The sequence below is a fragment of the Desmodus rotundus genome, chromosome 3 (genome assembly GCF_022682495.2).
Source record: "Desmodus rotundus isolate HL8 chromosome 3, HLdesRot8A.1, whole genome shotgun sequence".
In the NCBI taxonomy this organism is placed as follows: domain Eukaryota; kingdom Metazoa; phylum Chordata; class Mammalia; order Chiroptera; family Phyllostomidae; genus Desmodus; species Desmodus rotundus.
The window spans coordinates 171,478,795-171,497,931 of record NC_071389.1 but is presented as its reverse complement, the minus strand read 5'-3'; the positions used below and the strand labels follow the sequence as shown (position 1 = coordinate 171,497,931).

The 19,137-nt window shown below is 36.8% G+C and overlaps 1 protein-coding gene across 4 annotated transcripts in view; it reads left to right on the top strand.

The window, feature by feature from the left end:
- PDE3A (phosphodiesterase 3A) overlaps positions 1-19,137 on the top strand; it is a 285,977-nt gene that overhangs the window by 48,063 nt on the left and 218,777 nt on the right. Inside the window, exon 1 of one of the 4 annotated variants that reach the window (XM_045184056.3) lies at positions 4,599-4,841. The exons of the other annotated variants lie outside the window; for them this stretch is intronic. The gene's annotated coding sequence lies outside the window, so the exon portion shown is untranslated. Of the gene's footprint in view, positions 1-4,598; positions 4,842-19,137 lie in introns of those variants that run through there. 4 annotated transcript variants of the gene reach the window in all.

Genomic DNA, 19,137 nt, shown 5'->3' with positions numbered 1-19,137 from the left:
GATGATTTTTCTATACATTAGTTGTAATTCCAGTTTGGTTCTGGAAGGAGGTTAGTTTAGCTTCCACCTACTCTGATGCCATTTTAGATACCCCTCTGTATTTTTAAATTAATATTTTCTACAACATTAAAAGTATTAAGACTTTTATCACTTGTGTACTTTTAGCACTTTATCACCTTCATTACTTTTACATTTCTTAATATTTGTGTATGAGTATATCATATTTTATTTAAGTGTTTCTCTCTTGTTGAATTTGTTGATTATCTCTGGGTTCTGTAAGTATAAATAATACTGAAGTTACCCTGGCTGGTGTGGCTCAGTGGATTGAGCACTGGCCTGTGAACCAAAAGGTCACCAGTTCGATTCCCAGTCAGGGCATATGCCTGGGTTGTGGGCCAGGTCCCCAGTAGAAGGTGACTGAGAGGCAACCTCACATTGATATTTCTCCCCCTCTCTTTCTTCCTCCTTTCCCCTCTGTCTAAAAATAAATAGATAAAATCTTTTTTAAAAATTAAAATAACCCTGAAGTAAATATTTTTGTAAACCTTACTTACATTTTTTATTTTTTAAAAATACACAGATGTATACATCTGTCTTAGGGATTATGAATTAAAGAAACTAAGCCTACTGTACTTTAAAGTAATGGTCTATAATCTAATAATTAAAATTGGAAGAAAATGTCTTTTAAAAATCTTAGAGCAGTGGTTTTTAAAATGCTTTGTGATATTTCCTTTGGAGTTGTTCTGAGAGGAAGAGCTGTATTTCAGAGGTGACTTTTTTTGTGTCTCTTTCTTATAGCAAGTGAAACTTTATTATTTAATACCAAAGATGCATTTTATTTTATTTTTAGAAGATATTATTTATTTATTTTTAGAGGGAGGGGAAGAGAGGGAGAAAGGGTGAGAAACATTGATGTGAGAGAGAAACATCAGTTGCCTCTTGTATGGACCCTGAGTGGGGACCGATTCTGCAACCCAGGCATGTTCCCTGACCAGGTATCAAACCGGTGACCTTTACTTTGTGGGATGATGCTCAACCAACCAAGTCACACCAGTAGGGCACCAAGAAATGCATTTTAAAATGTCAGTTTTGACAAAAATAAAGCCATATATTTTTGTTTTAATTTACAATAAAATAGACATATTGTATTTATCTATTTTGAACAGTCATTATATGTTAAATACCATATTTATTAAATAATTAAAAAAATTAAATTTCAACCATCTGATTAAATTTAATATTAATGAAGACAGAGAGTGGCATGAGGGTAGTTTTAGGGACTTTTTCAGTCAAGTGAAGTATATTTTTCCCTACTTTAGAACTGTTACCAAAATTTCTTTTAGGAAAGTATGGAAATATATTTAGATATTATCATAAGTGTGGTGAGAACATCACTTTCTTCTCATTCTACCTGTTCCCAAAGGGCTTGGGTATCAGATGGAGTCAGGGCTTCAGAGAAGAAAAAATAATATCTGTGTGACAAAGAGAGAATGTTTTGTAATCTTTTTGGCAAGTGGCAAAAGACTATGGGAAAGAACAAGCATAGGGAATCAGAAGCTGGGTGCCAACTTACAATGTGACTCGTACTTGTAAATCCCCCATGTCCCCCTCCTCCAAACTCAGTCAAGTCTCATAGATTCGTGAGTCTTTCTTCCAAGTGTTACATTATTTTCAATGTGTGAGAACAGTCTGAGTTTCATGCCAAGGTTGACATGATGTGGACAGAAGTACCTGGAATAAACTAGCATCCAAGAAGAATGACAACTCAACAAGGAACAAGAATCAAGGAGTAAAGGTCAGGTCAGGAACTTTTACTGACTGGAATCTGGGGGCTCTCAAGGCAATTTTACTTGTACTGAGGGCTAGGGAGACCCCAGGTGAAGGCTGGGGCGATGGAGTTTTCAAAAGTCCTGCAGAGGTAACAGTATAAACCTTACTTTCTCAGCAGAATCCCGGGAAGATTGGCTACACACCGCTAACCAAGTCCCCATGATGGGTGAACATCAGGTTGATCTCTAGAAATACAAATTTCTGGCACTTCCATGTTCAGGGTTAGTTATTACACTTCGTTATCCGATTCTAGATGCTATCAGTCAATAAAAGGATCTCACCCTGTGTTCATATGCCCTGAATCTGATAGGCATTTAGACTGCACTTCAGTAGGAATAGGGGGAAGGGCAGGCTGATGAGTGATAGCCATGTTCCATATTGTCCCAGATAGTAGAACTAGGGTAAAAAAAATGCCTATTCTGAGCATGGGAGGTGTTTAAGTATTAGTGGAAATGCAGTTTGATGGGATTAAATAGAAGTGTTAAAGTGGCAAAACCATAATAGCGATGGCAAATTAAATAAAACAATTATACTTGATAAACTTACATATACCACTAGTGCAGAAATTGTCAAAGTGTCAAATTACCCACCTTAAAATATTATGGCATTGACTTTTAGGCATATATGTTTCTATACAGTTCTAGGTTTTTTTCCCCTCAAAAGTTGACTTTTCTGTCATTTATTTTGTCTTTGTATAAATATAATTTCATGTTTTGTAGTTCAGAAAACATTTTATCCTAATAATAGCTCTAACTTTGATGATCAAATCAATATTCTTACATATGTATTTAGAAGACTTAAATCTGTCTTCACAGTGATGAATCAGGACGGTAAGAGTTTTCTATTGGCAATGAGGTTTGTTGCTTTAATTGCAGCCAAGGTAATCTGTAGAGCAATTATATTGCCATGACATCTCAAGAGTTTATAACTCTGCTATAGAATAAGAAAACAGTGTAAAACACTTGTATCTGTGTGTGCTGCTTAGAGTTTTATTGGTAATCATAATAATAATAATAAAAAAGACATGCTGACTTTTGTGCTTGGGAACAGAATCTGTTTCTAACCTTTGCTATTAACAGGAAGTGGGAGAGGTGAAATGAGGCCTGGTTTTGTGGCTGGGCCAGAGCACTCTGTGTTCCTAAGAGTGGCATTCAGGTTTCATGTCTGACTAGCTTCTTGCTCCCTGGAATAGCTGGCCTTTGAAGTCCTAAAACATAGATTGGTAATGAGCAACATAAAGTCAAAAGTGGGCAAATATTTGGGAAATCTAAGCTCTGAGAATAGCTAGTCTAGGATAATTTGGCTCAGACCGTGTTATAACTGATTTTCTTTTCCTACCTAAATTATAAAGTTTTACTAATAAAACAGTATGAATTTCTCAAATAACAATAATTGAAAAGTATCGACTTTACTTTTTTTTTAGAGCTATTGCTATATTTATTTTTAAATTTTAGGGTAGCACTAACTTTCTGTATAGCGCATTAAAATAACAAGCCAGCCCTTTAAGTGCCTTTTTTGTAATTAGAATGGTATCAAAAGAAATAATTTTAATTTAACTTTTAGATTATGTACAGAACCAATACCGTTGAATAAAAGTCAATTTTATTTCATGTCATTACTGAGGGCACCCATTATAATATAGGTGAAGTTTTGTTTTAGAAAATATTATTCTGTCAGAAAAAGAATCCACATAATTTAGTAAAGATTTATTTCCAACAAAGTCATGTTCTAAAAATTATATCAAAGGACCTGACAGTAGCTACATCTAGACTTGGGTGAATACCAGCGAATACCCATTTACCGATGCTATCCTGTCTCATCCCTGTAAGATAATTCACAAAGCAGGCGAATTTCGCTAAATGGTCCCAAAGGAAGACACATATGAATATTTTATATATTTATGGATATATGAATTTTTAAAGGCAGTTGGAGTTATCGGCATATTTATTTCCTGCCTTGGAGACAATTCTTAAAAGTGTAAAGATTATTCAGTTAAAATTGCTATAGACTTTTGAGATCTAATTGAATATCCAAGTGTTTACCTTTTAAAAATTTCTTGTCTTTTATAGTGTGACTGTCATAATATAACATACGTCTTATATTTTTCAGTAACAGAATTGGCAATACTAATGTTACCTAGTTTGTTATATAATAGTTATGTACTAGTGTAATAGTACTAGTGTAAAATTTCAGTTGCATGCTAATTAGGCTGGAAATACTACAAATCACTGGACTATGTAGCCAGTGAAGGTTGGGTTAATTTCAGTTATGCTGGTTTTATGCAGTACTGAATTATAATGCCATTCTCAATATGTAGGTCTCTGAAAAGATTGTGGCCTTTCATTTATCAAAATATATTTAGTAAAGGAGACATATTTATAAAATATACAGAGGAAATATATACACATTTAATATAGAGCTTATAAATTTTTGTATTGGCACAGATTTGAATGCTACAAAAAATAATGGCAATTAGAGATTGCTCATCTGTTAGGAGCTCAGTTTTCTCCCCACATCTCCCGCTCTCCCTCTCCTGGACACAGCGCACGCACTCATACACAGGCACTCACACACTCATATCTGTCTTGGCTGACTTTTTGCTTGAGATCATCCTGAAATGTTTCATTGTACACATACAGCTGAGATTAAAACGATCATTTTGAGTGTGTGCTTTTTATGATGCCTTGAAGTTGTTTTTCTGTGGCAGAGGGAAACAGCCTCGTGCACCTGGACAAACAAAGGTGTTCCTTCAAAAACAGACGTTCAGAATCATTAATTCTGGCTTAGAAATAATTATAAAGGTTAAGTAGACTCTCATGCATAAGGTTTTAGTGCTGGTGAGTGGCTGATCTGTGTTTTTGCTCTGCCACTTACATTTTGCGTCTCTTCTTAAAAGTTTGATTCCCTTTGTAACAAGGGGCCTACGACAGCCCTCACTTTTCTTGTAGCCTCCTGGTGATTTGCAGGGCCCGCTGAGATAATAAGCACTTCTGTGGAACTCACCTCCTAAGGTAAGGCTCCTGATGGTAAAGGTGGGGGTGAGGGGGGTGAGTGTAGTCATTGTGTTCAGTGTCAGGATGAAGGAGAAGCGGTGTCTTTCAGTGAGGTCAAAGTTGGTGAGAGGGGATGCAAATTAGAAGTAGAAAGTATTGGGGTTTTGCATTTTCTTGATTAAGAGAAAGTAATTATAAACAAAGTAAACCTTTTAAAGGATAAGTAATTGCTTGAAATTCTTAACAATATTGTAATCATATTAGTTCTTGCTGTATTATTGAAGGGCTATAAAAAAGGTGGTCAATTCTGAATTGTTAGTAAGGGAAAGGGGATGAGAAAGAAAAGGTAATGATTAATGGAGACGTGAGTGAGCTGCAACAAAGCATCTTGTCTCGTGTGTTTGGGGGAATATTGACATAAGTACACCTCTCACTTTCTGTCTCTTTTTCTTCCTCCTTTCCCCTTTTAATTACTTCTTCTCAATCACAAGTTTCCATTCCAACAGAAAAATAAATCAATAAATGCAAATAGATGCAGAGGAGCATATATGATGCTGACTTTCTAATTTGAACATATGTTTATGAATTTATTTTATTTGAAAATCCTATCATTGCAAGTCACTAACATAAATTCACAGATGACTTAACAATGCAGTGTTCTTATTCATACAATATGAAAATTGGGAGGTGGTGTGGAATGTTTACAGGTGCTTTGTAGATGATTTACTTTGAAACTGCTACATGTACATGTCAGAATATCTATTTATTGGAAACATCATAAAAGTAAGCAAGTTTCTATCACCGACACTCATTGCAGAGTAAACCAAACAGCCAATGACAAACTTTAATAAGTATTAACAGTGATTATAATTAAAACCACAGTATCAACAAGAGAACAGCCATCTCAAGACAGCAGATCATGATGTAATGACAGTAATTTCCATCCTGAATTCTCTCCATTGGGGCAGTCTCGTCCTGCACTATCTCCTTGCACAGCACAGCAACCAAAGTTCAAGGCCAAGTGACAGGACTTAGTGTGTTCAGGAAGTTCTAGTGATGAGATGCCTCTGGTGTTGCCAGTATGTAACCCTTAGTCAAAGGCTAAAACAACAGTCTGGAATCTTGTCTCATTTGAAAACACTAATGAAAGAACATGTTTTAGCCAACCGTGGATTAGCAGGAGCATATATGGGTTGCGAAAAATATCAATTTAGCGTACTTAAAGAGGCAAGTGTCTGGATTGGTTTAGGTATGCAGTAATGTCTGGTGGTAATTCATGTTTTTGGGAGTAGTTTTATCTTTAATCCCCAAACGTGTAGATGAAATACAGGAAGATAGTGGAGTTCTTCTCACTAGAAGATGGATGCTAAAGATGTTGAATGTTTTTTTTTTTTTTTTATCACTCAGTGTTTCCCATAGTCCTGCCTACTTTAATTCTCACACACTTCCCTTCTATATTTAAAAGAATATTTCACTTTTTAAATTAAAACCTCATTACTATTTAATTAAAAGTTTATTCTTTCTTGCCCTAAGGAACTTTGTAATTGATAAGTATGAGTTTACATATATGCATACTTATATGAATAAATGATTATAAAATTGATATTTAAATAGAGTTAGCACTCAAGTTGGGCAGACATTATTCTAAGCACTTGACATGTATTTAATTTTGTAATCCTTTCATCAGCCTAACGTGACCTCCTTCATGTTTGGAGTTCAGTAGGAAGTTATGCTCAGAATGTCTATGACCTATTTCTACGTTGCTTATAATGGTTTTATTTATCTGTTATTTATTTAATGGAACTAAGACAAACATAGAAGTATGATGATGCTATTATATTATTTTGTTTGTTTCCCAAGTGTCTGACACAATGCTATTTTTCTAAGCATTTATTTTAGGGTCAAGAGGCAGCATAATATAATGACATAATGAATATTAGCCCAGTTTGGCTCTAGACAACCTGATTTTGAATCCTTTCACTGCTTCTTACTGTGTGATTTGAGGCAAGTTATTTAAATCGTTTGCATTTCAATTTCTTCATTTGTTAATTGGGTATAATAATAATATCTACTTCACATAACTGTTACCCAGATAAAATGAGTTTACGTTTTTAAAGTATTCAAAATGGTTACCAGCTCATATTAAATATAACATAAGCAATAATATTCATAAATATGTATTTGAATATTAAAGACTTTCCCAAAGTGAAACCACTTGATTCTCTTGATGAAGATTTAGGCAATGACAATGGCAACTAGAAGAGATTTTGTAACAAAATACATTGAAGTATCCCAGATGTTTATCCCTCTCAGGCAGCTACGCATCTGAATTCTCTGCCTGTTACTTCAGTAAGGGGTTGCTGACTCCAAGTGAAAACTGAATATGAAAATTTTTATTTTTTAGAAAACATCTGGAGGGTTTACTTGACTACAAATTTAATATAAGCCAACTGTATGATGCAGCTGCTTAAAAAAAAAAAAACCCTTAAGACTTTCTAAGGCAGTATAAATAGAATAGAGTGTCCGCATTATAGGAAGTAATATCTTTGACGTACTTAACACTGGACAGATCACAGTTGGAATATTGTGTTCTGTCCAAGACTCCATAATTTTAGGAAAGACATTGACAAACTGTAGTGCCAGAAATCTGGAAATCATGTAGAAAAAAGAGGAAGTGGGACCATGTAGGCTCAAGAAGACTTAACAGGAACTAAAACACCTGTCTCCAATTATTTTCGAGGTTGCTCTTAAAAAAAGTGGAGACACTTGTATGGTAATCTAGAAAGCAAAAGTAGAATCAATAAATGAAAGCTACATGCATCTTTTAACTCCATATTAAGGGGGAAGCTTTATAACAATTAGTCCAATAATGGGAGCAGTTTGTTGTTCTTCTTAATAATGGTACTGATGCTGGGTCTTGAGGTTAGACTTCCTGTATATGGTTGAAGATGAGATTCAATTACTCGCATTCACCAAAATCAAATTTATGTGTTTATATCCTCACTGGGCTGGGGCAGTGAAGATCCCTGGAAAATTCATTAAGGTCCTAAGGTTACATGATTGTGTGGATGGTTAAGATTAGATTTGTTGGGACTGTTGTCAACTTGCCACAAAGAAAGGGGTAAAGAGTCTATATAATTGGTTCGCGTTTCCTCAGGGTGGTGTTGAAATCTTATTTAAGGGTAGGATTAAGGTACACTGGGCGATATGGTGTTTTCACAATTTTCACAAGCTTTTCTAATGCAGGCTTAGTAAATTATTAAGAATTCTTTATATTTATGCCAACAAGTATAGTTTCATAAAGGACTGAGTGAGTGCTGTATGATATTGAGATCTGAGCAGAGAAAACCCATGGATCTCGTCCACGACCTCTAGCTGGGTGAAAAGCTTAAGAAGTGTGAAAATTTTCTGTACCTTTCATTTTTATATATGAACAGTACTCGAGATGTATACCACTACACTAAGGGTTCTCTTCCAGGGTTTGGTAAAATGAGAGTGTTACTGGGTAATATAACATTATAACTATGGTATAGCCTTGGGAGCTGACTTTGACTTATAGGCATGTTTCTCTTTTGATATTTCATTCTTGGGTCTTTAAATTATTGCTCTTGGTAGGGTTAGGTATGTGCTGCATCTTAGAATTCCTTTAAACTCAACTTACCAAAATTTTTGCCTTTATTGTATTGATTTACCAAGGTTTAGACATTAGATCATGTTCAGGTTAAATTTGTTATAATTTCTTTAAAAAAGCAATAGAATAGTCAGTAATTTTAATATAGTTCTCCCAAAAGATATATATTTTATTTTTTTATTTATTTTTAAAGATTTTATTTATTTATTTTTAGAGAGAGGGGAAGGGAGGGAGAATAAAAGGGAGAGAAACATCAATGTGTGGTTACCTCTCCTGAGCTCCCGACCAGGGACCTGGCCCGCAACCCAGGCATGTGCCCTGACTGGGAATCAAACTGGTGACCCTTTGGTTCATAGGCTGGCACATGTTCACTGAGCCCCACCAGCCAGGGCAAGACAGGTATTTTAAAATTAAGTAAATTTAGCCATATAATTAATGTATGTATTTCCACATAGGGTAGAATTAGTAAAAAGTAAAGAAATAAAAAGTAAAGAAAGAATATCTAGGTAAAAAGGCACACTATTTTTTATTTTGTTAGATAACATAAGTTTATTATCTTAAATTTACTGAAATTTTCCAAAAGTATTCAAATAAATAAAGACTTTCTTACTCTTCTTTGAAATGGAAATGGATGCATCTGAAGAATTGTTTCTGCATCCTTGGGGTGTTTCCAGTCACATCTGCTTCTGTCCTGAAGTCTGAGTTACTAGGACTTGCTCGCGGACTGTCTAGTTCAGGCCCTCCATGTAGATTTTTTGCTTCCTGTTGTAATCTGTTCAATTATGAAGAAACACCACAAATCAAACTCTCTTATTTCAAGTTTTGATACACATTTTATTAAATAATATAAGTGAGATTAAAGAGGGATATAATGATATGTCTATGAATTGCAATCTTTAAATTTTGGAGGTTTTTATTCTTTTGATGTTCAAAGGATTGGGTATATGCAGTAGTAGTGAGGTTATTGTGTATTCAGGGGTTCAGATTATACATTGTTTTCACTGTTCTGTTACTTCAAAAGTATTTAAATGAACACCATCAAAAGGGTTTTAATTTTACTGGAATATTTCCTTTAAGAAGCATGTATTATATTAAAGATTATTAGGTAAATATTGTAAATATTGGGATTTGTGGAATCTGTTGAGTCTAAATAACATTGATGTTGTGAACCTTTCCCTTTCCTACCCTCTTATTATAATTCTGCCACATGAACTCTCCTTCCAAGGAAGATGATGTTAGTTGACAGCATGAATAAGCATGTTATTAAGTAACGGTTTGAGTATAATTAAGTTCTACTGCGTAATATTGCCTTCAGTGAATATAGGGCAGAAAAATAGCAGACATTGGTTTGACTTAAGATTTTTTTAGGGTGGTGACTTTTTTCATTTTGATGTTTTATTGTTTATGCTATTACAGATGTCCCATTTTCCCCCTTTGCCCCTACACACCCATCCTGCCCCCCCATTCCATAGCTAATCCCCACACCGTTGTCAGTGTCCATGGGCCCTTCATATATTCTTTTTTTCTTCAAATGGTTACTTTTTGGGCTGTTTTATCTTATTTTTGACACTGTCTCAAAATATTTCATGCTAGAGTGCTGCACCTGATAGCTTTTATTAAATGGTTAAAAATTTGAGAGAATAGAGCTATGGGCTTTCTAGTATAAAAAACACTTTGAATGTGAGACTGTTTAGTTGTAAATACTGTATTGGTCACATCTGTGTTTGTGAAGTGCTTCCCCGAGCCATGGACAACTTTTAGCCAACTAGCCCTGTGGGGTGGGAAGATGATCCTTAGTAGTGTAATCGGCTCACTTTAAACGCAAAGATAGGTATTATGGGATGAACGCTTTACTGAGCACCTAGGACATGCAAAGCATTTTGGGAGAGAGGGATTATAAAAGAGAAAGTTAATGTATTTAGATTTGGCCATTAGAAAGAGTATATTTACTTCTTTGTAGTTGTTGATGTTTTGTTTTTTTATCTCCATGATTTAAGTTTCTCACTTTGTTTCAAATATGAAACATCAAATGCATCCCATATATCCTAGACTCTGGTTCTTTGTCTCTCTGGCACCCACCCAGCAACCATAAGCCAACATCGACAGCATATTTTGCCTAATAGTCGTAGGCTTGAACTACAGAATGCCCCCAAATGTTTCAAAATTTATTTGGGTACATTTTCAAAATAACCTTCCTTTGAGCTCTTAGTTTTATGTGAACCGTAGTTAAACTATTCTTTTCCATGACTTGTAGCATATGGTATTTAACTATTTGCTAGTATCACTTTCTCAACTTAACATATTTGTACAAAAGCATTTCGAGAGTTGCACACTTAATAAGAGGAACTCTTCTAGGGTGGCTCTATACTTTAACACATGAGTTTAAAAATTAAAATATATGTAGCTTAACATGCTGTTTCATTGTCTTTTAAAGTTCATTACAATATTTGAGGCCAAAATAACCTTTCTGACATTTCATCCCAAAGATTTTGCCCCTAACAGGAGAGAATCAATCAGTTGACATCACAGAAACCTGTATTGACCCTGCTCTTTAAAAACCACCTATTGACTGTGGTTTGAAAATACAGTCACACAATCTCAGATTGGAATTTTCTGACTAAATAGACTCTGAATTGCTTTCTATAAATTGTGTCCTTGGAGTCATTTTTCATTTTTTAAAATAACCCCCTGAATTCTCACGTTCTTTTTACCTCATCCAGATTATCACAAAGAGAGTGCCTCTAGCGTTTTTCAGTTCAGTTAGCCCTGCAACAAAAAGCCTTACTAATATTGGAATACTTATTATTCACTGTTCTAATTGTGGCTTCTGGGACTGCAGTTGTGTGAAGTGTTAGGCGGACAGCTGCAAACACGTAGAGGGTGATTACAGATGTCATTTGTAAATTGGAGATGTCCGGCATGGACTAACTTGGAGACGTGCCCCAGATCATACAGATAATCACTGGGTCATCATCACGGCCTGGCTTCTTTTCCTGGGGTCCGTGCTTTTCTTGGGCTGTTAGGTGATCACACCCAGTGTGCAATAATCATGCAAGTGGCAAAGTCTGATCTTTTCATCACAGAAAGTCTATAAAGCAAAAATTTCAAAACTTGGGGAAGGAAGCATCAGTAGCAGTAGTATCTCTGGCTCCACTGTAGTGACTCACATGCTGAAGGGGAATGTTTGGGTTCGTGCTTACGTTATGGTGCAGAACGTGAGTGTGGTCAGAGGGTGGGTGTTCATTTGAGCTGTAGTTTGAGACAAAACTGGACTCAATTTTGGCTCTGCAAGTTACTAGAATTGTGACCTTGGGCAAGTCATTTAAACTCCCAAAGCCCTGGACCCTTCATTCATGAAATGCAAACTGTTTATAATGTGCTTACTGTAATGTTTTGAGGATTAGAGATACTGCATAGAAAGCCCTCAGCATAGTGCCTAGTGCAGGATATAAATACAAGTGTATATTTATCAACAACAACTTCTCCTGAAAGGGTAAAAGGAAGTGGTTATTTAACTATTTTCAATATAGTAAGTTGTTTGTTAACGTTCTGCCACAATCATGAGATAATTTTAGCATGCATGTATATGCTAATCAGGACTCCATGGACAGTTTATCAGTCCTCCAGCTATTTACTTTCAAGTGAGGCAACTTTCACCTACAAGCAAATCAAAGAAACAGAAAAGTAAAGATTGTTAAAATGTTTGGAGAAGTGATAGTGTGATTCATTTTTAAATAATTAATGTTATTCCTTGGCTATTACCAGAATCTTTTTTTTCCCTAACTGGAAAAGTTTATGTACTGTTTAGGAAGATGATCTTTTGATTAAACACCATTTAAATGTCTTCAGTAAAAGGCAGACACTTATTGCCTTGGAAGAGGATGTGAGCATTTCATCCTTAACACCAGCTCTGATTTCAAGGCTTGGAAAGGAGAACTTCGTTAAGTCCTTTCAAATATGGAAACTTAAAAATGCTATTAGTTTAAAAATTTGTTTCTAAATATTTAAGCATTTCACACAGCCAAACTACTTACTAATAGAGGAGGGAATTAATAAAAATTTCTGTATGTTGAGATTTCAGCTACCTGATGCCACCCATTCCCGTGCCACTCTGGATTTCTTCTGTGTGCACTTACATAAAACTTATCTCATGCACTTGGCAGCACCATCTCACGTAGTTTAAAAAGCATCCAAAGCTGCCAGGAAACTGTCTGTGAGCATCCAGGTGTTCTGGATGCTGGTGAGTGATTGACAGTGCTGCCTTCCTAAGAGCGGTGCCCTAACAGTCTCCCCATGTTTAAGCTGTTACTAAGAATCGTGGACAAAAAAGACTGTGTTGGCCAGCTAGGGATATGATGATCTACTGGTGCTCTGGAGTCAATATATGGTGGCTCGAGGCCCCATGCACCAGGTTAATATTCTTGGGTCACTTGCATTTTCTGTCAATGACTCATCTAAATACCCTTCGTTGGGAAACTAATGTTCCCTGTAGCTCCCTCTAATGGGCCTGGCAGAAATTACATTACAGTCTTGGAAATTTCCGAGTCTGTCTCAGAGATAAACAGTCACAGGGCCTGTTAATTGGAAGTGTGGTTAACTGCCAAGCCGCTATTCACGCCTGCTTTTATTCCTTCTTTATGAAAAGAGCAAATTATCTGAAAAGGAGCAGAAAACATACATGTGTTTTAATTTAAGAGATTTTAAAAATACAGTGAGAGGATTTTTAGACCCCTTGTCCTGATTTGGGAAAAATGGGCTGAAGTAAACCCCACACTGATATACTTTGGTTAACCTAGTACCTTGGGTAAAAGCTCTTACAGACTGCTTTAAAAGACAGAAAGTAGAAGAGGGAGATCTTGCTGAACATTTAGAAGATGTTATTCATACCAATAATTAGTGGATACAGAGAATAAACCTAGAAACTTTCATGACTAAATTTCAGCGTTATACTTAGAAGATTCTTTTATGGTTTCTGTTTTTTGCTGCTGCTCCTAATACATCAGAGTTCGTGTACACAGACACAGAGGCCTCTGCAAAAATCACTACCTGCAATAAAACTTTGAATGTATCAAGTGAATGTTTCATCTTATTCTCTACTGGTGCCTCTTCCAGGGAGGAGAGAATCACACATGGTTCCTAGTGTAACAAAGTCACAAACTGCATCCTTTTGGAAGGTATTTTTTAAATCAAAGAAGCATTTGCTGATATTAATATTTTGATATAATCCCTTACGTCTTGATGAACACCATACCTTCTATGGTTTAACAAGTTTTTCTTTTATCTGAAGGAAAATTGGATATTTTATTTTGAGGATAAATTACCCCAATGTTTTATTCTTTCTTTTGGGATCAGGGTGCGTTACTTTACTACATGAGAGGAAATGGGAGGCTCTTCACTGAAAGGAAGATCTGCAAAACCATGAAAGTGAGCAAAATTGACATGGCAACTGCATAGATATTTAGCATTTTATTCTAAAACATGGTACTGTAACACAAATAGGTCCCTGTTATATATGTTTAAGCATTGGATGTTGCCTGGGAGCCTAGGTTCCTCCATCCCCTACTTTTAATGTAGACATCCACACTAGCTTCCTGAACTTGGAAGAATTGTGTTGTGAAGAAGATTGTATGTGTGGCCTCTTTCTGTTGTGGCTCTGTGGAGAGGAGTAAGTTTAGAGGGAAAGCTACCTCAAATCCATGTTCTTGTCCAGGACTGCTGCTGACTTCCTCCTCAGCCCCAGGCAGGTCACTCTTTCTGTATTGCAGTTGCTGCCATAGCACTGAAGTATTTGGGTCCATTGGAAGATTTTTTTTTTTTTAAATCTCAGGGGAAGGGAGAGAGAGAGGGGGAGAGAAACAGACATCAATCCATCGCTTCTCATACATGCCCCGACCAAGGACCGAACCTGTGACCTAGGTTTGTGCCCTAATGGGGCATTGAACCTGTGACCATTGGGTTTATGGGATGACACTCCAGTCAACTGAGCCACACCAGCCAGGGCTGGAAGGTTTCTTCAAACGCCTCTATTCTATCCTTTCAGTTTCCAATGAGTGATAACATCTCCTTTAGGTTGTTTCATTTGGAAGAAAACATTATCTGCCCATCCACTTTACCACCCTTACTATAAAGTTTGCAAATGTGTGGGTTTGCCCTTCGACATTCCATCTAAAACATGTAGACTGATTTTTTGTTTTGAAAATAAAAGATACGGAATGAGATGAGGCTACAGGGAGATTCTCTGTATAGCTGAGCCTGGCTCTTCACAAATAATGTAAGGTACTAGGCTTATGTAAGAATAATGAATGAATCCCCAAAAGAAGTTTTATTCTAATTTTTGAAAATAGTTGCTTAAGGTTTATAAGATGATTTTTGGTGGTTGTTCATCAAAATCCTGTTATGCCATGTAGGTTCATGGGGGGGAAGTTCCCATTATTTGGGAGGATGAGGATTTTCTTATATAATCATGAAAATAAAAAATTTTAGTAGCTCCATGATCTTAAAATAATGTACTTAGCTTTTCTGAGACTATTTTTTGTTTATTTGTTTAAGATGGGGGCTACTTTTTGTTTGAGTTGCTATGAGGATTAATTTAAATCAGATGAGTTTTGGAATTCTTAGGATATATTCCCAGAAGTGAGATTGCTGGGTCAAAGGTGGTTCCATTTTTAATTTTTTGAGGAAACTCCATAATGTTTTCCACAGTGGCTGTATCTGTCTGCATTCCCACCAACAGTGCACAAGGGTTTTCCCATTTTTCCACATCCTCGCCAGCACTTGTTTGTTGAAAGACATTCTGGCAGGTGTGAGGTGATATCTCATTGTGATTTTATTTGCATCTCTGATGATTAGTGACATTGAGCATTTTTCATGTCTATTGGGCATATGTATGTCCTTTTTGGAGAAGTGTCTATTCAGGTCCTTTGCCCATTTTCTAATTGGATCGTTTGTCTTCCTTTGTTGAGCTGTATAAGTTCTTTATGTATTTTGGAAATTAACCCCTTATTGGATGTATCAGAGGCAAACATACAGTGTTTGTTCTCCCGAACATTGGGTTTCCATGTGCACCCCTGTGTTCATTGCAGCAGTATTTACAATAGCCAAGATCTGGAAAGAGCCCAAGTGCCCATCAGTAGATTCATGGATAAAAAGCTGTAGTGCATTCACATAATGGAATACTATGCAGCCATAAAAAGAAGGAAATCTTATCTTTTGCAACAACATGGATGGACCTAGAGATTATCATGCTATGTGAAGTAAGCCAGTCAGAGAAAGACAAATACCAGATGATCTCACTTATATGTGGAATCCAATGAACAAAATAGAAACAGAGGCATGGATACATGGAACAGACTGACAGCTCTAAGGAGGGATGGGGGAAGGGGTACTGGATGAAAGGTGATGGGATTAGCCCAAGAACATATATGCATGACATATAGACACAGGTAACAATGTGGTGATGGCCAGAGGGAGGGGGTGGGGGACTGGGTAGTGGGCAAATGGTAGGGGACATGGAGACATCTGCAATAGTGTCCACAATAAAAATAAAATATAAATAAATCAGATGGGTGTTAGCACACTGACAGATAGTGTGGCTGGTCAGAGTAAAAGAAAACATCACTGCTATTTAAATGTACATGTAGTTATATCTTTAAGGTTTTTTTAAAGATATTATTTATTTATTTTTAGACAGAGGGGGAGGGAGAAAGAGAGGGAGAGAAACACCAATGTGTGGTTGCCTCCCAAGCACCCCCTGCTGGGGCCGTGTTCTGCAACCCAGGCATGCACCCTGACTGAGAATTGAACCAGAGACCCTTTGGTTCGCAGGCTGGCACTCAATCCACTGAGCCACACCATCCAGGGCTATCTTTAAGTTTTTTTATGGTATTAGTTTATATTTCAAGTTTTTGAAATTTAGTTGAAGAGCATATAATAAACTAATGGAAACCGTGAAATCAAAAGTAATCTGTGTGCTTTATCTTTTCAGTTGTATATAAACTTTTTGAATGATGCATCATGCAACTTCTGTAACATTCACAAGTTTCTTTGCTGAGAGTTAGAGTAAATCTTTAAGACATCTAGAAATCAATAAACATATCCTCAGATGAGGATTAAAAAAAACTTTAAGACAAATGAGACTGAGTAGCCTGGTGATCTGACTTTATGTATGAATCTGTAAGAACTTTAAAAATGCACGGTCTTTTAGAGTATGATTTTCTTCCTTCAGAAGTCTTTTACAAAAAGCAGTGATAGTGTTCCAGTGTTGATGGATCGGCAAAGACCTCAGGTGGTTAGATGAACAAGCTGAGACCAAAGTCACACAGATCCTTCCAACATTTAGTGAAGTCTCACTGTTTCTGGGGTTGTAAATGATGCAGGGATAGAAAACCCAATTGAAAATGATATACGTGATAATAACAAGTATATTGTCCTCCAAACGGAAAGTCTAGAGGTCTCAGTGTTGACTTCATCAAAGAGTTCTGGCTCCGATTTTCCTGGAAATCTTTCCACTTTGCCTTCCTCTGGTGAGTAGCAATGTGATGTACTTTTGGGCCTCATATTCAAGCATAAAGACGAGATGAAGAATGAGGCAGAACTCTTCTGGCAGCCCCCAGAAATAAGTGTTTGTAAGAATAGTATCACAAATAAAAGAAAATAACAATGTAATTTAAGTAAGGTTGAAAAAAGTATGTGTACCAAAGAGATATTTCTGAATCTAATAGATAAAATGTGTCTTCTCTGTCACAATTTTGCCTTCAAATTCACTATCTGTAGACTCCTGTTTGCAGGCTTCACAGGTACTGAACTTTTTCACAATTGGGTTGTGGGGAACAGGCATGCAGAGATGATATTCCTAGATGGTTACAGTGTTTTACAGTTCGCGGTCTTCCTCCACTCTGACCAATTTTGAATCAGAATTGCTTATAGAAAATTTGGTGATCAATTAGTTTTTCACTCTGAGCTCAGTTCTCATTTAACTTCATTTTGCTTTGTTCTTTCTTAGACTCAGTGTTTCTGTGCTGCGGGTTTGAGTGTCCCACATTGTTAAAAATCATGTGTAAGACTGCCCTGACCGGCGTAGCTCAGTGAGCTGGGCGTCACCCTGCAAAGCCTAACAATCGTCGGTTTGATTCCCAGTTAGGGCACGTGCCTGGATTGCAGGTTTGGTCCCCAGTTGGGGCCCATGTGGGAGGCAGCCAATTGATGTTTCTCTCTTACATCAGTGTTTCTCTGCCTCTTTTTCTTTTTCCCTTTCCCTCTCTCTGAAAATAAATAAATAGAATGGTAAAAAAAATGTATAACATCAATATTCTTTTAAAATATCACTACAGTGCTTAATCTTTAGTTAATTTGTTGAATCAAGACTTGAATACTGAGGTGACCCTTTCCTTTTTTTCTGCATTTCGGCTGAGTCTCGGTCTCTTCCTACGGTCTGGACTGTCTCATGAGTACAGCGTGCGCCCCGGATCATCAGTGGACCAGACGGGAACAGGCATTTGGGATGTAAAACTATGATTAGTTTCCGCTGAAATTCCCTAGAGGCTTTGAACTTGTGTGTTGTATTGTACCGTCATAGAGACTACCTGAGTAACCTCTAGTCTCGTCTTTCTTCTTGTGAGGATAGAGCCATTGTTTTCAGAGGCTATTTGCTACTTTTTAGTAACTCTTAGACCAGGTAAGGATCTGGACCGGGCAGGTTCAATGGATGTACTTGAGAGCAAAGGGAGACAGTCCCTGTCCTCAGAGGGAGTGTAGTCTGGTGGCAGACAGTTAAAGTAAATCCATACAAAAGTGCACGACATTTAAGAAGGGGAGGTGTTGTCCCTGATGCTGTGAAGAACCTATAGTAGACTTTTTTTTCATGAAATGCATATTGAGCCAAGATCTGAAGGGGAATCAGAAACTAGATTCCCACCATATCATGAAAAAAACAGAGAATAAGTAGCATAAATGGTAGGTGGAAAATAGACAGGGGGAGGCTAAGAATAGTATAGGAAATGTAGAAGCCAAAGAACTTATATGCATGACCAATGGACATGAACTAAGGTGGGGGAATGTGGGAGGGAGGGGGTGTGCAGGGAGGAGGGGAGTGAAGGGGAGAAAATGGGACAACTGTAACAGCATAATCAATAAAATATATTTTTTAATAAAAGAAAGATAAGGTGGAAATAAATGTGTGCCATTGGCTGTATTTCTCTGTTTGAGTCCACATGGTACTGATGTAGTGTGGAATTTATTACTTTGAGTTTCTATCTTTCAGGCACTGAAGAGTAATTTTTAGTCAGTTGGTGAAGAACAGAACATCTTTATTTTCCTCAAGGATTAAAGATTTTATAACGACTTTTAATTCATATTAATGTGAAAAGTAATCCACTTAGGAAGAAATGAGGGCATTGCTTTTGAACAGAGTTTAATATTTATTACATTGTGTATCAGTATCATAAGACATCGGTGCTTGATTTGATTTAAAGGATATTTAGGGAGCACTGTCTATATACCAGGCCTTTTTCTGGGTGCTGGGGCACAGCAGCAAACCAAACAGAAGAGGCCCGGGGCTCTTGAACTTGTCCTCCAAAAGGAGCTTCTCTCTGAGAGCGGCCCAGACCGGCAGGCGGTGCTTCTCACTTCACACCGTGACACACGCACTGTGGGGTCACCGAGCATTTTCACTCAGTTTCCAACACT